Source organism: Macrotis lagotis, chromosome 2 (assembly GCF_037893015.1).
Source record: "Macrotis lagotis isolate mMagLag1 chromosome 2, bilby.v1.9.chrom.fasta, whole genome shotgun sequence".
In the NCBI taxonomy this organism is placed as follows: Eukaryota; Metazoa; Chordata; class Mammalia; order Peramelemorphia; family Peramelidae; genus Macrotis; species Macrotis lagotis.
Genome location: NC_133659.1, coordinates 305,645,336 through 305,672,251, shown reverse-complemented (window position 1 = coordinate 305,672,251; position 26,916 = coordinate 305,645,336).

The following is a 26,916-nucleotide window of genomic DNA, read 5'->3' as shown; positions in this document are numbered from 1 at the left end:
TCCTCCATTCATCTTTACTGTTTTATGATGTTATCATACTTTTGGTCTTCAGATATCCTCCTTTTTAATTTTATAGGCCTATGTTCCAAATCAGTGCTGTCCTTCTGTTGCCATTGTCTCTAAATCTCCCAAGATCAAGTGTCTAAAGTATTGACCAACATGGTTTGAGGCTCCTATGCCTTCTCACTATATTAATTTTTTTGTCTCCTAAACTCCTTTAAACACTGAGGTTAATCCATAGCAATATCTTTTCCTTTGTCCATTTACTTTTTTCACATAAATGCTTTATTTGTAAGTTGGAGCTATTATAATTGCAGAGAGTATCATTTTCTTATCTTTATTCTTTCTTCTGACTTCACATTGACTTTTTGGTATTCTTCTCCTTCTTGGTACTGGTTTTAATTTGTCAGTAGTTTGACTGAATACAGACATTTGACCAATTTCTTAATTTTACAGATGAGGAAATCATAATCTCAGGGAAGTGGAATGATATATTCAAAGTCACACAATTTATAAGTGGCATGGGCAGGATGAATCCTGGGTCTTCAGATATATAAAGCTCATGCTCTTTGTTTTTGTCATATTGCCTCTTGATCTGTAGCCAATATTACATATATTGATTTATATCCATATAAATACATATATATATATATACACACACACACACACACACATACCAACATGTTATGAACACACAGGTTAGAAATAAGCATGTGCCTTATATGCACATGTGCATGAGTATGCATATATGCATGTAATATATACATGTATACATTACAAAACTCCCAAAAGACTTAATACAATTTAAAACTATTCAGCTCAAATTTTACCAATGAACATTAAAATCTATGTAATATCCCATTTAGAAAGGCTTGCTACATTTTCATTCTAGTATATTCCCCCAATATCCAACTTCCATTTATCTCATCAACATTATCCAATCAGTGATTGATGCCCTAATATCATTTAATTCATTAATAGCTCCTTGATAGCACTGGTAACTAATTAGCATTGAATAATCACTGAAAAGCTACAAAACAATGATATCATACATTTATAGTAGAAAACGTAAGTCCATACCCTGCCTTCCTAAAGCACACTCTCCCCTCTTTCACTTCAGTTTATAGGGAGAGTGGGTTCAAACTTCAAGAAGTTTCTTTGCCACCCTACCAAGTTCCTTTCAGAATTTAGTAAAGTCAATGGACAAAGTCATTCCCTTGTTTAAAGGCCATGGTGTTTCAGAGATAGCTTGAATTCCCTATCTACTGAGTTGGGTCAAGCAGGCTATTCACAGACTGAACTAGCTCACTGGACTTGATTTCTGCTAAACTCTAGCATGGACTCTAGTTCTTGGAGCTCTGGTAGCTTTTTAAAATTTTTTTTTTCCAATTACATCAACATTCACCAATTTACAAGTTTATGAATTCCACATTTTTCTACCACTCTCCCCATGGCAGCTAAACAATCTTGTAAAAGTTGTACATGAAGAATCATGTTTAGCATATTTCCATATTAGTCATGTTGTGAAAGAAGAATTATAATTAAGGAAAAAAATCATGAGAAAGAAAGAAAAAAATTAAAAAGTTTTTAAAAGTGACCATAGTATTCTTTGCTCTGCATTCAGACTCCATAGTTTGGGTTTTTTTGGGTTTTGGTTTTTTCTGGATATGGATATAATTTTTCTGGTAGCTCTTTCAAAGCTAACCAATTCATATCCTAGTTCATTCTAAGAGGAAGAAGGAATGAAACTCAGTAGAGACAAAAATAGAATCACACTATGTTCTAATGGTTTCCCATTTAGCCCATTTGGGGAAAAGAATACTCCGGAGCTCAACCCTCACTTTGAGGCTCACAGCAATTCTTTCCTTAGCTACCACCGGGAAATGACAGAGCCAGATATAGCCCATACGTTCAATTTTGAATGTACATTCAGTTCCTGCTAGGCAGCCAATGTAAAGGTTTTTCTTCATCAGACTATAAACAGACCGAAAATGGTCACAGAAGACCTACACATACTCTGAAGTAGAATTCAGAAGCCTAAAAACAAGTTCCCCAAGTATCCTGGTAAGTTGGTACAAATTATATCAGATTGGTTTTGCTCTAAAGACTTGGCCATCATTCATTGCCAGACAGTCGTGTGTGTGTGAGTGTACACTTCCGTATTTATATGTGAACATTTAAAAATATACATATCCATGTATATATTAAATACTTTCAATACTCTTTTTCTATTTTTTTAATTTATTGTCCACATATTGCTACCATATGACTTAAGATTTCAAATTAAAAGAGAAAGAAACTATACTTTTCAATGGTTTTTTTAAATGACACCCGTCTGGCATTCAAACGGATAGATGTTTGTAGTTCCAAACTAGTGCACAAAAATGCAGTGGCATCTCAGACAGTTGTCCTCTTTGTTTCAGTAGGATTTACACTGAGGACCGAGGCATGTGATTTATCAGCCTGAATATTTTTTTAGCCGTAGCACTGGTTATTCTCCATCTTCAAACAACAGCCTAGCTGTATAAATACTCAACTTCATGGTTAATTTATGACTCTTGGGAGACTTTGACAGCAATGGATTTAGGGAAAGGGAAGACCAAGATACACTTCTTCACTAAGGTGGATCTATGCCAGGTCAGCTACATGTGTTACATTCCGAGACAGCATTGTATAAAAGTTCAGATGGAACCCAATCTAGCTCCATCTTTAAGGCAGATAGCAAAACTATCCAACCAAGAGAACTAAGGGTCCTTAGTACTTGAGCTAAACTTTCTGAGAGGATATTAAACATATGGTCGCTGAGCTTGTGAAATGTTTCCTTTCTTCTGTCTGGATTCTTAACTGCTGGAGAGGAGAGATGTGATTTTTCTGTTATTTCTGAGCACCTGGATGGTACAACTGGGCTTAGAGTAAGGAAGACCTGAGGTGAAATCCATTCTCAGTTACTTAGTTGTGGGACCCTGGGCAGTCATTTAACCTCTCTGGCTCAGTTTCCTCTTCTATAAAACAGAGATAATAATAGACCCTACCTCCTCAGAGTCATTGCATGTATCAAATGAGATAATTTTTGTAAAGTTCTAATGCCTGAAACATAATCAAGTGCTATATAAATGTTATCTGTTATTGCTATTATTATTTAAAGAGGGTTTTACAAACCTTAAAGCATTCATAACTGCTAGCTATTATTATTATTATTATTATTTCTTGAAAGAGAACCTTCCTAATCTCTAATATGAAATGAAAGAGAACTTGAAGCTTATAATTTACAATGTAGAGTTGTTCAACTCATTTGAAAAAATTCATTTCTAGGGCGGCTAGGTGGCGTAGTGGATAAAGCACCGGCCTTGGAGTCAGGAGTACCTGGGTTCAAATCCGGTCTCAGACACTTAATAATGACCTAGCTGTATGGCCTTGGGCAAGCCACTTTAACCCCATTTGCCTTGCAAAAACCTAAAAAAAATCCATTTCTTGTCAGGTAAGTGATTGTATTTTTTAAATAAACATAATAAGTGTATAATCAGGGAATCACGATGCCCCAATATCAGGTATCAAAACTGGGTCTTCTAGTCCAATGTGTCGAATGTAACCCGTGGCTATAACACTTCTAAATATAATGGAACCAGCTTAAAATCTAATTGAGAAATATTTAACAAAATGAATCAAAATACACTAAAACCTAGATAACATATTTTAAAACTAGGTCAATATGAATTCCACAGGGATTCATATGTACAGATTAGCAGTTGCATTTCTTTTTGAGTTTGACTACTGATCTAGTTCAACTCATGTTGAAAGAGGAATTACCTTTTACAAATCAATCAACAAACATTTCTTAAGTGCCCATTATATTGCTGATACTGTGCTAAACACCAGGGACATAAAAGACAAAAATGATCAGATAGTCCTTCGAGGACTTTACATTCTAATCGGGCAGTCCAATAGAGACAAGAGAGGAATGGCCTTAAAAGGGAGTTTGGGTCCCTAGATAGTTACTAGGATTGTGAATGGAGTTATTGGTTGACAGATTGCCATTACCTGAAGCAATAGCAGTTAAAATTATTATTATTACTATTATTATTTTTTCAGATTAAGGGTGGCAACTGCAGGGCAGTTGATGAGATACCTATATCAGGAAGGTCTAATGTTTGGATAAATAGCTGAAAGGGATGCAAAGCATGGTCTAGATTCAGCTAGATAAAGTAGAGTCAGGTAAATTATTACTCATTTGTCCATCAATCAAGGCATTTATTTTGTTTCCCCCCCCAGATATATGTTAAAACATTTTTTAAAGTTTTGAATTCCAAATTTTATCCTTCTTTCCCTTCCTCTTCTCCTCCTCCTTGAGATGGTAAGCAATTAGGTATAGGCTACATATATGTGTGTGTGTGTGTGTGTGTATACAAACACACATATATGTGTGCCTGTGTGTATGTTATTAAACATGTCCATATTAGTCATTTTGTGGTATTATTTTATCTTATTAATATTAAACATTTATTATTAAACACTTCTATATTAGTCATTTTGCACAAGAAGACTCAGAGAAAGAAAAAGATGAAAGAAAATAAAAGATGCCATGCTTCAGTCTATATTCAGATAGTATCAGTTCTTTTTCTGAAGATAATCCTCTGGGATTATTTTGAATCATTGTTTTGCTGAGAATAGCTACATCATACACAGTTCTTTGTCACACAATATTGCTTTTATGTTGCGCAATATTCTCCTGGTTCTGTTCACTTCACTTTGCATCAGTTAATGTAAGTTTTTCTAAATTTGTCTGAAATCCTCCTGCTTGTAATTTATTATAGTACAATAATATCCCATCACAACTACGTGCCACAGTTTGTTTAGCTATCCATTAATTGATGGGCATCACTTCAATTTCCAACTCTTAGCTACCACAAAAACAAATAACTATTATTAACAGATATTTTAAAAAAGAATAGATGAAAAAAATTAGCACACCCAATTAAAACATTGAAAAAGTCTGAAAATATTTGCAGTTTTCCAGTTCCATAGGCCTTCCATTTCTGCAAAGAAGTGAATTTGGAGTATCTTCTCATACCTCTTCTTTGGGGTCATGCTTTTTTTTTAATCTTACAACATTCATTTCTGTTTTTATATGTGGTTGGTTTTTTCTCTTATATCATTGCAGTCATTATATATATATTATATATATATATGTATATATATATATATATATCTCGTTTCCTTGGCTTTGCTTATTTTACTTTTTATCAGTTCATCTAAGTTTTTCCGTTCTTCTCTGTATTCCTTATCCTCGTAGCAATACTCCTTTACATTTGTACACCACAATTTATTTAGCCATTTCCCATTGGATAGGTATCTTCTTTGTTTCTTTTCCTTTGCTGCTACAAAAAAAACTTGTATTTGTTGTTTTTCTTCTTCTTATTATTCATAATTGTAATTGCTTAATCAAAAGATACATGTAGATAGGTCGCACTCTGAAATGAGGAAGGGACTTCCTCACAACAATGAGGGCAGTAACCCAGGAATTATCATTTTCATTTTAAACCATAATAAAAGTGAGATTTAGGGAGAGGTTAAATGACTTGTCATAAATACATTCCTTGCAAGTAATAGAGGAAAAATGTGAACATAGACTCCTTAACTTTCCATTCCACCAAATGACCTCTTTTTTTTTTTTTTTTTTGCTAGGATAATTCTGAATGTATTAGCCTATTTTCCTCTCTGGGTGGCCCCTGAATATAGGAGGTTCTGAGAAGTGGTAGGAGTTGTATTGACATATGTGGGTGGGATTTTTACATACCCTGCCAACTGGTTGAAGTTGTGCAGACCAATATCTTGAAAATGGTTCTTAATGGGCTTAGTCTGAGTTTTCACCCTTCATTTATTAAATGCTTGTTGGACCTTCTTAATTGCCCTTTCATATACAAAACTTCAAAGTTATATTTCATTTGCTTGCCAATCCTCAAGGTCTTTGGTTTTTCTAGTAATAAGCTTTCTAATTATTTTAAAAAAACTTTCAAATTGAATTTTAGAGCAATATAGTTCACTTGAAATCATCTTGCTATAGACAGTAGAGATTCTGGAATTCTTGTCATATTGTTAATAACTAGACATACAGTAGTTATCCTAGGATCAGAATTGGTGGAGATAATCATTTTCTAAAAAAGACTTTTTTTCCCTTGATCATAGAATATTCTGGCTCAATACTCAGTAGTGTATAGTATAGTACAAGTGTGGAAAATCCCACTAATGACAAAAATGGACATCTCATAAGCAAATCACAGTCTTAGATCAGTGTGTCAGAGATAGGATTTGAACCATGGTCTTGTTGATTCTATGACTAGTTCTCTGTCTACTGTGTTCTGATGCTTATTAGGAATATAATTAAGAATATAATATGAGGATTAAACAAAATAAATATCTTTAATAATGTAATCTATGACATGGCAGCCCCAGTACTGAGATTCTTAATTCAGTCTTAGAATCAGGATGCCAAAATCATATGTCTGATTAAGTTTGCAACAATTTAGAATGTCTCAGAATATGATTTAAATATTACTTGTGTTTAGGCCTTCACAGATCTTGATAAAAGATTCCCAGCTCCCACTCAAGAACATGAAATAGCAGTGCATTCAGGTATAGGTCAACCTTTATTTAACCCTACTAAAAATACAGAAATTAATCAACAAATATTGCTTAACTCTGTCCTATATTCTAGATATAGCATAGGTGTTGGGGTTTCAAAAAAAAAGAACAAAAGTGTCTCTCCCTCAAGGACTTTATAATCTATAAAGTGAAACAAGCATCTACACACACACACACACATGTGTGTATGTATGTATATTTAAAATAAATAAAAGGAAACTGGTGAATAGAGTAATCAGCAAAAGCCTCATGTAAATAAACTAGATTTTGAAAAAGGTGTAGCACGACTGTTCTCCATTGTGTGACTCAAAGGGAAGCAGAATAATGTGCCGCCAACCTCTTCTCCTATTATCCTTCTGGAAGGGAGACTAATTCCTGTCAGGAGGGGAAGCAGAAGGTTGCTTGGCCAGTTTGTTCTCCTTAGAGAGAGAGGGGATATTGGACTAGAATTAAATCTATCTATTCCTTTAAATATTGTTAGCTTAGGAAATATGATTTTCAGATTCCAGTTAAACTTCTGATTGCTGTTCATTAATCAGGAAAGGAAACCTCCAAAATCTATATCCTAGGCTTGACTACATTCCCACCTGATACCAGTTCTAAAATGAATACACAAGAGGAAATAACAAAGAAATTCATTTATTCAAGGCAATAGCAAAACAGAAAGTATACATAGGAGAATATGTAGCACACAATATGGAGTCAAGGACTTTTTCCATTGGGAGTGACTTATATGCATCATATAAAATACCATTCCAGGGTGGCCAGGTGGCACAATAGATAGAGCACCAGCCCTGAGGTCAGGAGGACTCGAATTCACATCCCACTCAGACACTTAATAATTACTTAGCTGTGTGACCTTGGGCAAGTCACTTAACCCCATTGCCTTGCAAAAAACAAAAATAAAAACCACCCCCAAAATACCATTCTAGGTGAATCAAATGCCAGAAGTAAGATTTCTGGGGAAAATACCAACAATCTCAGATACACAGACAATACTAGTCTGATGGCATAAAGTTACGATGATATTTGTCCTTTATTCTCGAAGAAGACCATGACATCAGGGAGGTGATACCATGACAAGCACATGAATGGGATTTGAGTGGGAGGCTGCCATGCTAAGTCCTCACTTTTCCTCCAGAGTCATCTGGGTCCAATGACCAGATATGGATCAGGATGAATGGAGATGGTCCTGGATACAAGGTAATCAGGGTTAAGTGACCTGCCCAAGGTCACACAGCTAGTAAGGTTTGAGGTCAGATTTGAATTCAAGATCTTCTGACTTAAGAGCTAGTGCTCTATCTATTGCACCATCTAGTTCCCTCATAAAGAATTAAGAAGCCTCTTGATGAAGAGGAAAGAGGAGAGTGAAAAAGCTGACTTGAAGCTTAACATTTTAAAAAAATGCCTGGTCCCATTTCTTTCTGGCAAATCAAGGAGAAGAAATGGAAGCAGTGTCAGATTTTATTCTCTTGGGTTCAAAGATCTTTGTAGACAGTGACTACAGCAATAAAATTAAAAGATGCTTGCTCTTTGGAAGAAATGCTATGACAAATCTGGAAAGTATACTAAAAAGTAGAGAGACATCCCCTTGCCAGAAAAAGTCCATAGAATCAAAACCATGGTCTTTTGAGTAGTAGCATAAATCATGGAATTGATGATTTCTAATTGCAATGCTTTAGAAGACTTGAGAATTCTTGGATAACTAGGAAATCCAATCAATCAATGCTTAAAGAAATTAACTGGTTATTTGATGGAAAGACAAATTTTTGGTCATATAATGAAAAGACATGATTCATTGGAAAAAAGATTGATGCTGGGGAAGATTGAAGGGCAAAAGAGAAGAGGACAGTAGAATGAGATGGATAAATAGAGTCATGGCTACCAAAAACAAAAGTTTGGCTATAGTTGAGGGAAGAGAAGCCTGGTGTATTGTGGTCCATGGGGTCCAAGAATCAAACAGTTGAATAACTGGCTAAGAGCAACAAACAATAGCTCAGCTTAGTTGAGAGAGAGTCCCAGATCTCACCCAAGGAGAAATTCTCTGAAGTCTCTAGCAGAGCAAATTGGAATAGGAAATGATAGAACTCATCTCTATCATAGTCCCTCTCATGTCTGTTTCTTCTCAGAATTTTATTCTACCTTTAACTTTCTTGTGTGAGATTGGCATTGTCTATCATCTCTCTTGAATCTGGAAACCAGAAGCACCAGTTGCAACTGCAGAATCCAAAGAGACTTGAAGAAAGTCAAGAGACAAGACCCTAGAGACCTCTTTTCTCCTTATTCTCTAACTCTGCCCTACTTCTTATACAGACATAGGGCATTGATCTCCACCCATGAAGGAAAAAGTCCCATACCTTTGGGATTCTAGTTATAGAAACAAGTCATTCTAAGAGGCAGGTAAGGAGCTGTAAACTGGGAGAGACCTCCTTCAGAAGATATGATTTGAGTTGAATATTGAAGGAAATCATAGTAATTGAATTATAGACACAAGAACAGAATTCTAGGCATGAGGGTCAGCCAGGGTAAACACACTGATAGGAGATATATTGTTGTGTTTGAGGAAATGAGAACCGAGTAGGTCAATTTAATTGAATTGTAGAGTGTTCACAGAAGAATAAGGTATTAGAAGATGGAAAGTTGGAGTAGGGGGAAATCAGATTAGGAAGACTTTTAAATACCTAATAAGGGAGTTTTCATTTGCTATTTGAGGTAATATGTAACCACAGGATCTCAGTAAACAGCAAGGTGATTGGGGAAATGATCAGATCTGGCTGTTAGAAAAATCACCTTAGTAGATGAATGGAAGATACGTTTCCATAGAGACAATTGAGGCAAGGATACCAATTAGAAAGTTGTTTCAGTAGTCCAGGCAAGAGTGATGAGGGCTGAATGAGGGGGTTACCAGCAAGAAAGAACGAACCTTCTCCAAAAGATATTAGGCAGGTAAAAATTACAAGATCCATCAATAAATGAGATGTGTGGACTATAGGTGAGAGTGGGTTAAAGATAACATTCAGCTTTAGGACCTACGTCAATGGGATCATGGTATCCTGACTAATATTAGTGATTTCACTTTTGAATATGTGGGGATTGAGATGCTTATAGTTTGAGTTTGAGCTTGAGACCCTATGAGAGGCAGTTGGAAATACATATTTATTACTCTGCTGTTATCTTCATAGAGATGATAATTGAACTCAAAAGCTATTGAAATCACCAAGTGAAATAGTATAGAGTGAAAAGAGAAGGGGCTCTAAGAGGGACATCCAATGTTAGTGGAATGACTTGGATGAAGAGTCAGCAGAGGAGACTGAGAAAGAATAGTCAGACAAATAGAAAATCAGGTAATATAAGGCCACAAGGTCCTAAAGAGAAGAGAGTATCCAGAAAGAGATAATGAAGAATGTGTAATGCTTACCTCAAGATCAAGGATGAACAATCAATGCAAAGAAATGGAGATAGGAATGGGATATTGTATATGAAGAATAGTAATGTCAGTATGGCTGAATGGTAGAGTGAATGAAGGGGAACAATATGTAATAAAGCTGGAAAGGAAATTTGAGTTAAAATAATCTATGTCAAACAGAAGGATCCATATTTTATTCTAGAGGTAATAGTGGACCTACCCAATAAACTGGAGTATATTGAGTAAGAGAGTAACATTGTTAGATATGTAATTAAGGATCATTCCAAAAGAGGAAAGATTGAAATAAGGAGAGATTTTAGCAGATAGCTATTTCAATAATACAAGCAAGAAGTTTAAAAGACCTGAACCAGGGTGGTGGCTCTGTGAGTAGAGAGAAGAATTGTGAAATGGTATTGAGATTAAAAATGACAAAATTTGACAAATCCTGTCCAAATATTTAAGATAATAATGCCTATCAGATACAGGAAAATGTTTATTTCACTTGGCTAAGAATCAAGAAATCAATCAATTCAGCAATCAACATTTGGGGTCAGAGAGCTGTTTGAGGGTGACATCTAAATTACAGAACTGATTAACTAGTGGCAGGTGGTATTCTCAAAACTAATAATGAAGTTCTAAGAAGGGGTGGGTGTAGGGAATGATGGTTCCATTTTAGACATTTGAAGTTTAAGATCCTTATAGGACATGCAGTTCAAAATATTCAATAGGCAGTTGATGCAGGATTAGAGTTCAAGAGGGAAACTAGGTGAGTTATATAGATCTGGGAATCATCCACACAAAAATGAAAATCATGAAGTGAGGTGGTAGGAAAAAAAGAAGTGCCAGGGCAGAGAGAACCCATAGTTAGGAAATATAATACGGATGGTGAACCAGTAAAGGACACTTAGGAACTATAAAACAGGTAGGAGGAGAAGCAAGAGATAGACGTGTTGCAAAAACCCAGAGAGAAAAAGAGATGATGATCAGTGTTTGAAAAGCTGCAAATATTTTCAGAAGAAGAGGACTGGGCAAAAGCAAATAAAGTTCATCACTGACTTTGAAAAGAATAATTTCAGTTTTGTGAGATTACAAAGAATTATGTGAGAAAACACAAAGTACTTACAGTAGGTAATGACTCTGGACCATAGCATAGACTACACAAATTCAGTTTATGCACTGTTTAATCCTGCTTAATCTTCTCCCTTTCTTAATTGTTTTTTAACAGTTTTGTTTCTCTTGAAAGGGCAAATTAGGGATATATTTGAAAATGAAGGGAGTAGGGTGCCTAAAGCACCAGCCCTGGAGTCAGGAGGACCTGAGTTCAAATCCAGCATTAGACACTTAATAATTGCCTAGCCGTGTGACCTTGGGCAAATCACTTAACCCCATTGCCTTAAAATAAATAAAAGAAAAAAGAAAACAAAGGGAATATAAAAACAAAACAATTCTCTTGAAAAAAGAAAGGGATAGGGCGACAAGGTGCCACAGTGGATAGAGCACTGGCCCTGGAGTCAGGAGGACCTGAGTTCAAATTTGACCTCAGACATTTAATAATTACCTAGTTGTGTGGCCTTGGTCAAGACACTTAACCCCATTGCCTTGCAAAAAAAAGAAAGAAAAAGAAAGGAATGTGATAAAAAAAGACCTTGTTAAGATGTCAATGACAAATAATGGCCTAATCTTACATTTCTTAAAGAAAAATTTTAAAGGGCTACATCTTATTCCAAATGAATGGTGAAACTTGAAGCAACTACTGCAAATGAATAGACAAAATTTGAGGCAGATTCCTGTGAGTCAAGTTGGCCCTGATTATAATGTTAATGACTTAATTATTTCTTAATTTCTTTTTCCTTTCAGTATTTGACTCTCTTCTCCTTTCCCATAATACTTCCATTCTTTCAAATGGTTTTCTTTTACCTAAGTTGAGGGAAAAAAAACCTTTCCCCCCTCTTTTCTATCTAATCCCCGTTTTTTTCTATAACTTCCTTTTGTCAGTGGTGACCTTTTTCAACCTGTTTTTATCTTACAGCACATTTTTATCACCTCCATCTGTTGTCGACAATCTCTGCTTTCTAATTTCTGGATTCATCCAGCCATTGAACTCCCCAGCAAGGAGCCTATTTGTTTTATCCATTATATACAACTGTAACTTCTCCATTAAATACCTCCAACTCCCTCAGCCAAGAACCTGTGTTCTGGTCAGCTGCATTATCTCATTCAACATGGCTCTAAAGTGTGTTCTTATTTTGTTCAGAGGAAGATCTCACTGAGGGAAATAATTTGCCAATAAAAGTTATGTCAGAAGAGGGAAATGTGGAGCTTCTAGCAACTGACTGCACCAGATTGACTATGTAGACACAAACATCTTTGTTTCCAAGGGATAGAGCAATGGAGAGAAGCATGTGACTGACCATCTCTTCAAAACAGTTCTTAGTGAATTGAATATACATGGGTTCATGGAGAAGGTTTTTTCTCAGTGTTTGAGAGCATTATTCTTCAAGATTTTGTTGAATAACAATCAAATGACTAGGTTTTCAATTTGATTGTGTATATTGAATCAAAGAGTAGGGCTCCAGTGGTTCTCTTGTCCAATCTATGCCCAAAAGGTTTTGCCAACATAATGTACCCAACAAGTGATGAATGAGATTCTCATGTATCAGAGTCAAGATCCTTCACTTATTTCCTTCCCTTTGCAGGAAAACCTCATCTACCTGATGAGTTTATAGGAATGTACATCTTTGCTTTTAACTTGTCCTTGTATCTTCCTATGAAAATCAGTAGGATCATGGGATCATAGATTTAGAACAATAAGGAACCTTAGAGGTCATCATGTTTAACTTCCTTATTTTACAGATTAGGAAACTGAGACCTAAAGAGGTTAAGTGATTTACTGGGGATCATGCAACTAGTATCTGAAAGATGTCTATACATCTCTCTCTCTCTCTCTCTCTCTCTCTCTCTCTCTCTCTCTCTCTCTCTCTCTCTCCACACACACACACACACATATATACTTCAGATCTTTCTGACTCAAAGTCTAGCACTTAGTTCACTATGTCACCTGCCAGAACCTCATTGTAGAGTACTAGACTGGAGTAAGAAAGAACTGAGATCAATTCCCATCTCTGGTTTTTTACTAGCTATAAAATACTTGGTAATTCAAATTAACCTAACTAGCTTAGTTTCCTCATCTGAAAAATGGGGAGGATAATAAGCTAACATTATTATTAGGTGTTAATCTACCATCCAGGATTGTTATGAGAGAATTTTTATAAAATTCTTTGCAAACGTTTAAGTTTTAAAACATGCTAGCTATTATTAAAGCTATTTTCTGTTGAAGGAGTCATGTATGTTTTAGATAAATGAAAATATCACCTGTTCAAGGAGTTGTATCCATTTCAGTTCAATGAAAATTTTTGTTTCTCTATCATTCAATGGCCTTTTTTTCTTTTTGGAAAATGCAATCTGGGTTATCACACAATTATTCTACTAAAAACATGACAAAATTAAGGGACATTTAGATATCTGTATCAGGGGTCATTGAAATACTGTGTTTAGAGTCAGGGCTATATGCTTTGTCTACATTAGGGAGGGACACATGTGCTTTGGCTCCTTGGTAAAGACATGTGTGACAAGAGGTTTTTAATTGATCTTCTGGTCTCTGTGATGGGAAAACAGGGCCTGGGTGTGCCATGCCAAAGAGCCAAAGCACATGTGTCCACTCAGTAGGCTATGTGATGAATAGAGAAAAATAACTTTCTTTCTCTTCCTCTCTTTTAAATAAGCCACTTGGGACTTGACCAGTCTCTCCACTGGACTTCCAGTAAGGTTTATGGGGACAAGATTTTTGCCCTCCTCTCGACTTCTTGTAGTCATGAGGTTACACAAACATGGTAATGAGAATATAATGTTTGGCCTTTCAAAGTCTTTACTGTTTCTTATGAGCACTAGTGACCAAAGAGCTATCTGGGATACATCACAAATTTAGGAGGTCCAGAGTCATTGAATCTAGTGCTGGTTGCACAGTAGGAGCTACACCTATCTTGGAGGAGAAAATGAATACTGATAAGATAATAAACAACAATAATGATAAAAACTAAAACCCACAGCAACAATTAGAATTTATGTTTCATTTTGAGATTTGCAAAGTGTGTTTTTTTCTAAATATTATTTTGTTTAATCCTAACAGCAACTTTTCATAATTATCCCCATTTTACAGATAAGATTAAATAATACAGTTAGAAAGTATCTGAGGCAGGATTAGAACTCAGACTCCAAACTTAGCATTGTCTTCTTTGTACAGCATAGCTGCCAGGTATATCTGACTAGACAGAAAATAAGAACCAGGCAGAACAGATCTGGGAAGTAGGTAAAATATCTGTCCTTAAATCCCAGGAGATATATAATAGAGGTAAGGAATGAATTTGTTCTAAGTAGATTTTACTATGTCCTTATGAATTTCACATTATAATTGTCTGTAGTAGACAAAACAAATAGTTATCTTTTAATGCCTACTACTTTATACAGACCCCTAATACATATGTACAAATATATGTATAGATATATATGTATTTACCCATATGTAATTATACACATAGTATATACCTATATCTATTTATAAATATACCTATATACCTACATATACATATAAAAACATATACATATAACTACATATATAACTATATATATATACTGGTTTGTCTTTTTCAAACTATGAAGGGCAACTGGGTGGTCATAATGCTAGACCTGGAGTCAGGAAGACTCATTTTTTTGTGAGTTCAAATTTGGCCTCAGACCATACTTATATGTGTGACCCTGGGTAAGTCACTTAACCCTCTTTGCTGAAGTTTCCTAACTAAAAAAGAAAATGTCAAACTATTACAGTATTTTTGCTCCCCCCCCCACCAAAAAAAACCCAGTGGGGTCATGAAAAATTAGACACAACTGACACCAAATCAAAATTTTTTAAAAAGCTTTGCATGTAGGCTATATTACATGGCTAAATAGAGCCCAAACCAAGTAAAATGATTTGCCCAGGGTCACACAGCTATTTGGGAGCATATCTAGAAAAAGAAACCAGGAAGATATAGTCCATTATATCATGTTTTATCATGTATCTCCCACAAAGGGCTTCTCATGATAAGAGTGTATCTTCGGGTGTGTAAAATCATTCTTTTCATTTGTTTGTTCGTTCATTCATTCATTCATTCATCTTGACTTGTGATTTCATCAAGCTAGAAAACTCCCAGTAAGGCAATTCCCTGCACCATCAGCAACTTGCTTATAATTTAAAAGGTCAAAAGAGATAAAAAGAATGAGTCGAAGAAGCAGAAAAGGACCTCAGCAATGAAAAAGCATGATATAGCAATAGTTTACAATTTTACTGTACTTTACACCTACAATTTACTTATATAAAATCCCATTTAAGTCTTACATTATCTTGAGAAGGGAATAAGTTTTTATCTCAAAGAATAAGTGACTGAGATTCAAATAATTTAACTGACTCGATCATTTCAAGATTTCAAATCTGAACTGGATCCCCTATTTCCTTACTCTGTATGTAGAAGTAGATAATCAAAAAAATATGAAAGGAAATCTGCTTAATCTGGTGGTGGTCAGCCATTTTTCAGTTGTATGCAAATGTTGGTGAACCACACTTGAGAATTTCTTGGCAAAGATCCTGGAGAAGTTTGCCATTTCCCTCTTCAGATCATTTTACAGATGAAGAAACTGAGGCAAATAGGGTTAAGTGACTTGGCCAGGGTCACATAGCTATAAATGTCTGAGATCTGATTTGACTGCAGGAAAAGGAGTCCTCTTGATCTAAGTTGACACTCTATCCAATGCACCATGTTGCTGCCCCTCAGCTTTATCTGAGGGAATGATGGTTATGGTTTTATCATCATTGTTAACTTGTTCTCCTTTTCAATGGAGTTATGATAGAAGGAATCCAGTGGCAAGTCATTATCTTGAGGTAAATAAAAAGATGGCTTTTTGTATATGAATGAAAATATTACGATGTAAGCTTATCCCTGTAGGCTCACTAAAAGCATCTTTGGCATAACCCCAACAAGAATAATGTGTATCTTAACCTGTTCCTACATGATTTTTTTTTTTTGCTCTCCTTGGCCAGATCTCTATTCTTTGAAAACTGTTTGTTCCAAGTAGTTTGAAGATTATGAGTATCTGGGATGTTGAGATCTATTATGTACATTCTTCTTAAGTTTTTATGATCCACGATATGTTCAGATGATCACAGGCAATAATTTAGTCTTTAATAATGGTCTAGCTCCAGTAAAGTTTGCTGACTGGCTTCTTCAGGATGTTTTGAGGTCTACATTTATAGTATGTAAATTTGTTCTTCTTAGTTCATGAAAGATAGCAAGATTCTGAGATATAATTCTCACTACTAGATCATGTCTTGCTAGATGCTTGGTAGTTGCCATTTTTTTCAACCTGCAGTGATGTGTTGTATTGTCTCCATTTTTCTTGATATAATTTACATGGGCTCCTTAAGAATAGCTTTTTTATATTTTAGATTTCTTTGTGGCAATGAACTCATCCTACATTACTGTCACAAATCCCAGAAACAAATCTATATGACAACCATTATTCATTTTTTGTCATCAAAATGCTCATTGAGTTCATATGAATGTGTATGAATGGAAGGACATTTGATCACCCTTTTGGATCTAAATAATTTCATAACTTGCATCCAGAGGTAATCCACTCTTGGCTACACTTGACAAATCCAACTGCTTGTGCTATAAGCCTTTCCTCAAAGCGATGTTTATTTATTATAAAAGTATTTCTGAAGATTTTTGCCATGCTTTTAATGTGTTTCTTCCCCTTTTCCTCTTTCTCCTTTTCCTTTTCCTCTTCCTCCTTCCTCCTTTTATTTTCTTCTTTATCTTTGTTTTCATTTACTTTGTCTTCTGCTACTGCTTATTGATGGGTTTTTTTTGTTTTTGCAAGGCAAGGAGGTTAAGTGAATTGCTCATGGTCACACAGCTAGGTAATTTTTAAGTGTCTTCAGGCAATTTGAACTCAGGTCCTCCTGATTCCAGGGCTAGTGCTCTATCTACTGTACCATCTAGCTGACCCTATTGATCTTTTATAGTTTTTTAAGTCTTATAACAATTTTGTTGATTAGGTGTAATAATGATCCTCATTTTACCTATGAGGAAACTGAAGCTTAGAAAGGTTAAATTATTTGCCCACCATCACATAATTAGTAAGCATGTGAGAAGTGAATCAAAAACATGTGCTAAGTCCAAATTTCCTCTTTGACTTACCACTTATACATTAGCCATTTATATTTTATTTGCTATCCTTTCCCAAAGCTACAAATAAATGCTAACAATAGTTTTGTGAAATAGATGAAAATACGTCCAACCTTTGTCTGTACTTAAGCCATCTTAGGATCATATGAAAGGGACCTTCTAATGATTGATGACCCAGGGATATGAAATTACTTGTCCAAGATTACCCAGGTAATAAGTGGAAGGCCTGGGATTCAGATTCAGTCCTCCTGGATCCAAATCCAGTCCTCTTTCCATTTCCCTGCTACCGTCTTTCTTCTGTTAAGAAGAAATGCTGATGAGGCCAGTAGACATACTATGTCAGCATCATAGCTTCTTGTGAATGACAAGAGAAAGATGCCAGGAGAACAATCAAAGCAATTTTTATTCACCCTTTGAGCTGGTAGTCAGGCCTATCATTTACCTATAGACATCACAGCAGACCAGCACTTAGAATCAATGATACATTTAAAATGGAACCTGAAAGTCATCTTGCAAACAGTTTATATGGAGCCATATCCTTTAAAATAAGAAACAATAGCCAAAGACACACCAACCAGTGCTGAGGATTTTTTTCAAAGATACTAATCAGGTTAGAGGAAAAGGTTACTATAGAGTGCAAACTCTGCTAGTTCAAAGTTAAACATTCATATTGGATCTTGGACCCTGAGGAGCCACTTTCCTATGTTATCTAGGTCAACAGTTCTTTATGAAATGTCTTCCTCTGAGAAGGAAGTATGTCCTATCCTTGCATTTCTGTAAGGGCAGAGGGTCCTGGAGGGATTCTGATCATTTGTATTTACCTGTGAATATCACGCAGGAGTTAGAGACTGGTCTTAACTGATCTACTTCTTAGGGGGTAGTAGCAGGTTATAAAAATTGCCCTCCCAAGTAGACAAATTAGGCTTTTGAATCATTGCATTCTGAAATTTCCCTTTCTCTATTACAAGGAAAAATACTTTGGAAAGAAAAGAAAACTCTTTCATGCTTTATTTGGAAAAACTTTCCAAATCACCATCTCTCTGATCCTAAAATGCCTCTATACCTGTGTTCTGTTTAGGGAGCCATATTTTAGGGAGGATATTGATCTAGGGATCATACAGAATAGCATAACCAAGATACAGTTTTGAATGCCTGAAGTATGGGATTTGGTTGAAAGAATTGGTGAAGAAGGAAATATCTGGTGAGGTTGGTACCCTGACAAATATCTTTGAGAATTTAATCACATGGAAGAATGATTCTAGAATCATAGCATTTTGAATTAGAAGAGACCTCAAAGGCCCACCAAATCCTTTCCATATTTGAAAAATAATCGCTTTTATAATATATCTGTCAAATGATCAGCCAGCCTTTGCATGAAAACTTCAAGAAAGGGAAAACACAATTAACCTCCCCTCACCCTTTTGCAAGTCATTCACTTTTTATGGCTCCTCTAAAATTCAGACATTTAAGCCTAAATCGATTTCTTTGCAACTTTTATTAATGCATTGTTTTCTTTTCTTTTTTAATTTTTTTAAGGCAGTGGGGTTTAAGTGACTTGCCCAAAGTCACACAGCTAGGCATTTATTAAGTATCTGAGGTCACATTTGAACTCAGGTCTTCCTGATTCCAGGGCCTGTGCTCTATCCACTGAACCACCTAGCTGCACTCTATTAATGTATTGTTAATAGTCTTGATGTGTGAGACCAAATGGAGGAAGTCTATTACTTCTACCATATGACAGTCCTTCAAATATGGGAAGACATTTCTCAATTCCTTTTTACCGCCCTCCTATATCTCCTTTCCTTCAGGCTAAGCATCCCCAATTTCTTAAATCAGTGCTCGTGTATCATCTGTTTTAGGTCTTTCAAGATTTTAGTCACTTAGTTCTGGATGGCTTTCCACTTATAGATGTTCTTCCTAAGATCATGGTGGGACTGGTTTTTGGAGCACATTCAACTATTTGATGAGCTTGCTAACAGAAATGCATGGCAATGCATAATGGAGGGGTTTCTCCCTCAAGTAAGAATATGTCTAGTATTCTATAAATGCTACCTGTCAGCTCACTGAATGGTGATTAAAAGCCTTCTCATTGACTGTTGAACCAGAACTGAGAGTACATACACATTTCTAATGGAGGCACTACAAGTATTTCTCCCTAGTGGCTCTCAGGTTGGGAGAAAAGGATTTTCTGTGTTTCCAATGTGGTGAAGGATCACTGGGCATGGTCCTGTGAATGCATGGTACTTATAGTTCTTTTTTCTCTGTTGTATTTTACTCTTTCCTGTTGGTTAGGCAAATGGAATCCTGAGACAGAGCTGACAAGACAATGACTTTAAGAAAATGAAAAGATTGGAACAGCCTTCAGAAGTCCTGGAAGCAACTAGAACTGGAAATTGCTGCAGGTAAGCCTGGTAAGGACTCTGTCCTTGGGAGTGAACATCTCAATAACAAATTGACTAAGTTACCAAATCTGGTGATTTTCAAGCTTTCAAGTGACCCACTTGGATCATTCCAATAGAATATTGACCCCATAACCAAGATAGTCTATTTTGCAAGTAAGGAAGAGACTCACTGATTGGCTCTGCTGTGCTCAGAAGAGGATTTAATGAAAGAAAGACTTTTCAGATAATACTTTCAAGTTTGAGTCTACTGTCTCCATGGAATATGCTGATAGAGGAGTATATATCTTAGTTTAGAGGGGGGGGGGGAGCAAAGGGATATCACCACTGTTTTGCTTGAGTTTAGTCATCTCAGGAACCAAGGCACAAAGGGGAGAGTCTGGTGGGATCTTTTTGCATTTTAATTTTTGCTATATCTTTTCAGTAAATATTACATAAAGACTAATTGTTGTTAAATAATTGATATTAAACTCTAAGACTTAGAATTCTTGAGCACTGAAAAATGAATTGCTCAGGATCACATGTCAGAGGTGGGCTATCAACAGTTATATGCTGTGGCCTCAGGACTGGACTTCCAAAACTAAATGACATAGATCCTTCAGGGTATGATCTCTGGGGTTCAGAGGATATATCAGAAAGACAGATGGCAAAAAAAATGACCAAAGTTGAAGTATGGTGATTTTTTTTTATTGCTGAACATGAAACAGAATCTTATCAAATCACTGAAAAAATAATTATCCCATTTTCCATTTATATATCTTCCTGCTTCCATTTTCATCCATATATGCTCTTGGTTTAATATGGCTAATTTGGGCTTCTCACCAAGCTTTCCTTAGACTTGTTTTTGCCTCCATTGCTTTTCACTGTTTACTGAGGTGTTACGGATAATAATTCTTCAACCATGCATCTTATAAACCAGGTTTCTCTTTGACTGCAAGAATATTTCTAAGCTAAGCAAAAAGCACAAGTTCTTGCTGGCTAAGGTAATTTCTGCATTTTCTGTTTTATATTGGCCAAACTTGGGAAGAAATTAGTAATGTTCAAGATCATTATCTTTGCTTTCTCATCTTCTTTCTTTTCTTCTTCCTTTCCCCTCCTTTCTCCGTGTCTTTCCTTCTTTCTCTCCCTTTCCTTCATTCCTTCTTACTTTCTTTCCTTCTTTTTTTTATCAGAGGTTATCTGAATAGGTCAGATCCAGCCTATTGAATCAGCAGGCAACATTTTCATCTTTATTCCTTCTTTTAATTTAATGTCGATTTTGACCTCTCTCACTAGTCACTTTCCCACACATAGAGAACTCAATCTGAATTTAGATATTTTTGGCAATGGGATTTTACTGGATATTTGGATCATCTCTGGAATGAAGGATGTTATGAAAAACTGACTACAAGAAAGACTTAGACAAAAAGCTTTATTTCCAAGATTTAAATGGATTTTAAAGATATACCAAGAATTTAAAAACACAAAGTCTACAAAATGCCAAAATCCAACTATTTCAGCCAATATTTCTCCAAACTCTCCTAAGCCTTAAACAAATAACTTAACTACAGACGTTGTATATCCCCATGGCTTATATGATGTTAATTCTCATCACTCAGCATAGTTGAAGAAATCTTTCACCTATAGTTTTATGTTAAAGAAACATCAGCCCACAAAACAAACTTCCTGAATAGAGGTGACACAATGGGGATTGTTCCTTCAGCAGTAATACAGGATATCATTTTCAATGACAGTTCTTGAAAACCTGTCTAAATAAACTCTAAGGGTTGACTTTGCCTGGGTTCTTTTGAAAGACTAATAACTACTGACATTTATATAGTTTTTTTTTATCATCTGCAAGGTGTTTTAAATGGATGATCAGTCAATTCACATTTATTAAAAATACTTGCTATTTGCCATTATTTCATTTAATTTATCCCACAACAACTGGTGGAGTTAAGGATTGTATTGAGGGTTATAAGCTATATTTCATCAGTGAGGAATCAGTTAAGAGTGGTTCAATGACTTGTCCAAGGTCATACAACCAGTAGTGATTGAGATTCAAATGGATATTTTTCCTTATTTCGAGTTCAGCTTTCTTCCCCCTATTCAGAAGGACCTCAGAGGTCATTTAGCATCACACCCTCACAATCTTAATACTGATAACCTTCAAGAATCCTTTGATTCTTACTCTGTGTGATCTTGGGGAAGTCTTTGACCCTCTCTGAGCCTCAGTTTTCTAGCTATAAAACAAGATTACATTAGATGGTCTCTAATGGTCCCTTTTGGGTCTAAAACTATGATTTCTAGAATCTCATAATATTTTCATTATTCTACTTATACAATACTGGTCACAGAAGTTAGCTCTTAATAATATTAGTTGACATATTTAATCCTTGAGGAAATGACTATATATGTATATATATATATATATAAATTTATATATATACAAAGCATAGCAATATCGAAATTTGATTTGCATATATTTGGCATTACTGTTCTATCTGCAAAAACATGCTCATGAAATACAAGGTGGCCTATACCCTATCCTACCTTTGAGAAGATTTTGACTGAATTGTCAAGGCAGCTTGACCATTGTTGGGAATGATTGTCCATGCTCCAAATGACCTTTTATAGACAAACCTGCTCGTCCTGATCAGGAGTTTGAGAATTCTTTAGTTCAAGAGAGTTCAAAACAGTTGAAATTCATTCCACAGGAAGCTGAGATACACTCTCTAGCTGAATTCTCAAACTGCCATTCAGGACTGGGAAGCTTCTCTTTTAAGGAACACTCAGTCATGACCAGTCTTTCTAACCAACAGTTGGGTTTCAATTCCATTTCCAAAAGAGATGACGGATGACACAGTTTTTCACTTTGCATGTTATCTGATATCTACCCCTTACTTTTTCTTATTATGTCAATTTTCTTCAAAACCCTCCTCTCCCAAGCTCACCTAGTTTGAATGTCTGACTGACAAAAATGTTCCTGGCCTCCTCCTAACTAAAACACCCCATACTGGAGGCTGTGAACATCATAATTCATTTTCTACCTTTGAAAGAATCACCAGTCTTCCCTGTGGCTAAAAAACTCCCACCCCTCGTTATTCTTCCCTTTCTGTATTACTCAGTCACCTTGGAGTTTCTTAGAGTATTCTTGATCCTTCCAGTCCCACCATCCCTCAGTATATTCTCAAGTTATTACCCCGCTCTGATTTTATATTCCTTCCTTTCCAATTTTAATCCTATTGTTAATTGGTTAAACTCCAAATTTTCCTTGATTTTCAAATTCTTTATTCTCATCATTCTTACTAAACCACAGCCCTGACTTTCTCTCATCATTTGCTTCCTTGGAATAATCTGGATAGCTTGGTAATACTTTAACGTCATGAGATCTCACTTCATTTGGGCTTTGAATCCAATTAGGTAATTCTTCATTTTATCCTTAATTGATTCCCTTTCCCTCTCCACAGAAATTTGTCCAAACCTTTTCTTTTTCCCTCAAGTCTGCCACACTTCCCCCATCCTCACTCTGTTAATTAAAAGTCTTACCTCTTGATTGACTGAAAAACATTTTTTTAAAAAATTCTATTTATTTAAGGCAATAGGGTTAAGTGACTTGCCCAAGGTCACACAGCTAGGTAATTATTAAGTGTCTTCAGGCGTATTTGAACTCAGGTCCTCCTGACTCCAGGGCTGGTGCTCTACCTAGCTGCCCCCGATTTCTGAAAAAATTGAGGCCATTAATCAAGAGCTCCCTTTTCTCATTTCTTTATCACAAAACCCCTTGCCATCATCCCTTGATATATTGTTTTCCAGTATTTGATAATGAGGTTGTCCTTCCCCTTATACAAAGACCAACCCCTGCACATGTACCCTTGGACCCATTCCCTCTAGACTTAGTAGTTTACTCCCTCAATCATCCTTACCTTGCTCTCTCCTTCAACCTTACCTTGCCTACTGTTCCCTTCCTGTTGTCCTCAAACATACTCAAGTCTTTGCCATTCTTTTTAATTAACATCCTATATATCTCCTCACTTCCTCAACTAAACTTGGAGTAATCCTTATTCAAGTAGCTAAAACTTTTTCTGCCAAAGTTACTTGTGGTATCTTCATGACCAAATTTGATCATTTTCTCTCTGACCTCTCTATAGCATTTGACTCTATTGAAAACCCTCTCCTTCTGGGTGTTCTCTCTTCCATAACCTTCCATTTCACTTTATTCTCCTAGTTATCTTCCTATCTGATTGTTCCTCAGTCTCCTTTGCTGGCTCACTGTCTATAATGTCCCCTAATTGTGGATACTTTCCAAAGCTCTAGAATCTCTTCTTTGCTTTCTCCACATGTTTCAATGACCTCATAAACTCTCATGGCTTTAATTCTAATATTTATACAAATTATTTATGCATCTCTAAATTTAGTCCTGGTCTTTCCCCTGAACTTTGGTCCCCTGCTACCAACTGTCTATTCAGCATTTCAAATTGTATACTAAAAGAAATATTCAATATGTCATGAGCAGAATTCATTGGCTTTCTATACCTACCACCCAAATGTCACCTCTCTTCCAAACTTATGCATTTCCCCTAAAGGCATCATCATTCTGCTGGTTATCCAGGTTCCTAACCTTAGCATTATTCTTGACCCCTTATTCTCTTTCATCCTTCACATTCCACTAGTTGCCAACCTTGGCCTTTCTACCTCCACATTACCTCCCTCATTCAATGCCTTCTCTTTATTCACACAATCATCACCTTAGTTCAGACCCTGTTCCCCTCACACCTTGGCTATTTCAATGACCTCTTACCTAGTCCCTTGGTCTCAATTCTCCATTGTAATTCATCCTCCACAGAGCTGATTTTCCTTAAACATGGACCTGACCATGTCCATTTTTCTACTCAATAAATCCCAGGGACTCCCTATCACTTCTATGATCAAATATAAATCGATCTCATTGATTTTTCAAGTCCTTGATAACCTAAAACCTATCCTCGCTGCATTGTTATTCTTCACTCTCCTCCCTGTACTGTCCAACCCAAGCAAACTCAGCATTTCTCTTTTCCTCACCCTTGTCATTCCATGTCCTAATTCTGCTTCCTGTCTCATGGATTTTATCTTCTCCTTTTAAAAGAGAGAGCTAAAATGTCACTTTTTACCAAATCCTTCATAGTAGACACACTTCTTTTGCATATGAGAATAAATGTGTCTTGGGATACTGAATATTCAGGTAGTGAGATGCTACTATGGAAAGAAGGCCAGACCTGGAGACTCATCTTCCTGAGTTCAAATCTGACCTCAAACACTTACTAGCTATATGACCCTGGGCAAGTCACTTTACCCTGTTGGTCTCCTCATCTGTAAAAGAAACTGAAATAGGAAATGGCCAACTATTCCAGTGTCTTTGCCAAGAAAATGCTAAATGAGGTCGTGAAGAGACAAAAATGCCTGGAAACAATGGAACAATAACAATGGAATATTCATATGACGGATTCAGAAAAGTCAAAATCAGCCTCATAAGACTATGATCCAATCTTTATCTAGAGGTCTTTGAACAAAAGCATTATGATCATATTGTAGGAGGAATACTTGTTCCAAACCAGGACTACATAGCCTCTGAGGTCTCTCCAACTTCAAGAATCCATCATTCTATGGTTCTTCAGGGACATATTTGAACAATACTCTCTTTGAATTGCTCTTTGGACATTCTACACATGCATATTTGAATGTCAGAAAGGGCAAAACTCAAAACTAATTGGTTTGGTGGAGTCTTTGATCAGGAGATGGAGCATGTTAAAATATAAAGCAGGTCAGTTTATCATTGACCTCTCCTTTGCAGTAGGATAGATGAATATTAATTACTGCTGGTGAAAGCTGCAAGAGATAACAGAACACACAGAGATCTACCTCGGTTCTTTTGTCCCTTGACAGAGAGAGTTGCCAATAGACTTCCAAGCCTATTGCTTGATTTGGATATACTCAGCTTGTTATTGAGTGTGTGATACATGAGCCTGTCTTTGTTTTTTTGTTGATTAAAAGGAATTTGGGGGAAATATCAACATTTTCAAGAGATCTAGTGTGCATTTCATATAATTAACAAAAGGCTCTGGTTATAGTTGTTTAAAAACTTACTGTGTTACATCATGAACAGGTTTAAGCTTTTGTCTTTAATCAAAAAAGAGTGTAAATCATAAAAATGTTGACAAATAATGGCAAGGTAACCTAGTTTGAGATTATTCTTAAATACAGAAAATGCTCAAAACTCCAAGGAGTAGGGCAAGTTGTGATGATCTTTTAAACAAAAGGAAAAAAGAAAGGATCTTGCTAAAACGTACAACAATTTGTAGGGATTGGTAGAGAAGATAAACTGTTCTTAAGAGTATAAAGATATAGATTACATCCAACAAACCTTATTATGTGTCTACTACATTTTTTTGCATAGCAATGTTCTAATTATATCTTATGGCTGCAAATCATAAAACATGACAACATCCAAAGAGTTAAAAATAAATTTCACCCAAAGGGCAACAGAGATTATACAGAGTGGTCAGCTGTAATATATTTGGGGGAAAAAAGAAACAGTGAAGGAAAAGATTTTACCAAAAAAGTATATGAGAAGAATAAATGGGTTGGTCACACGATAGCTTGAAAGCTTGCATGATACATTGGTTTTTCTTCTACTTCAAATAAAAACAAAAAAGACACCCCCCCTTCCCTTGCCCAGCATTTTGGGTGGATTCCCTTTTGAGAATTTATGAGAAGATGTCAATAGGAGTGGCATAAGTTGAGCAGACTTAGATGGATTAAAGTATACATTATTGGAAGGTTCACCCACATCATTAAAATCACAGATCCATTGGAACATTTTGGGGATTTTATATAATACCCTGTACACTCTCTGGGAAAGTTCAATTCAGATATACTCCTTACCCTCATAGAACTTATAGTCCAATATGGTAATCAGACAAATGGCTAGAATGGAAAGATGACTAGACTTAAACATTACTCACCTTCCTAACACATTCATGTTCGAATTTAGCTTGGTCAATTAGCAGGTATGGATGGACATGACTGACTTCTGTCTTCTCATCTGCAAAGAGGTGATAATTGTTTGCACTGCCTACCTCATAGGATTGTTACTAGCAAAGTGTTCTGTAAACCTAAAGTGATTATATGGGTTGTCATTATTGATAAACATCACAAATTCATCAGAGAAATATAA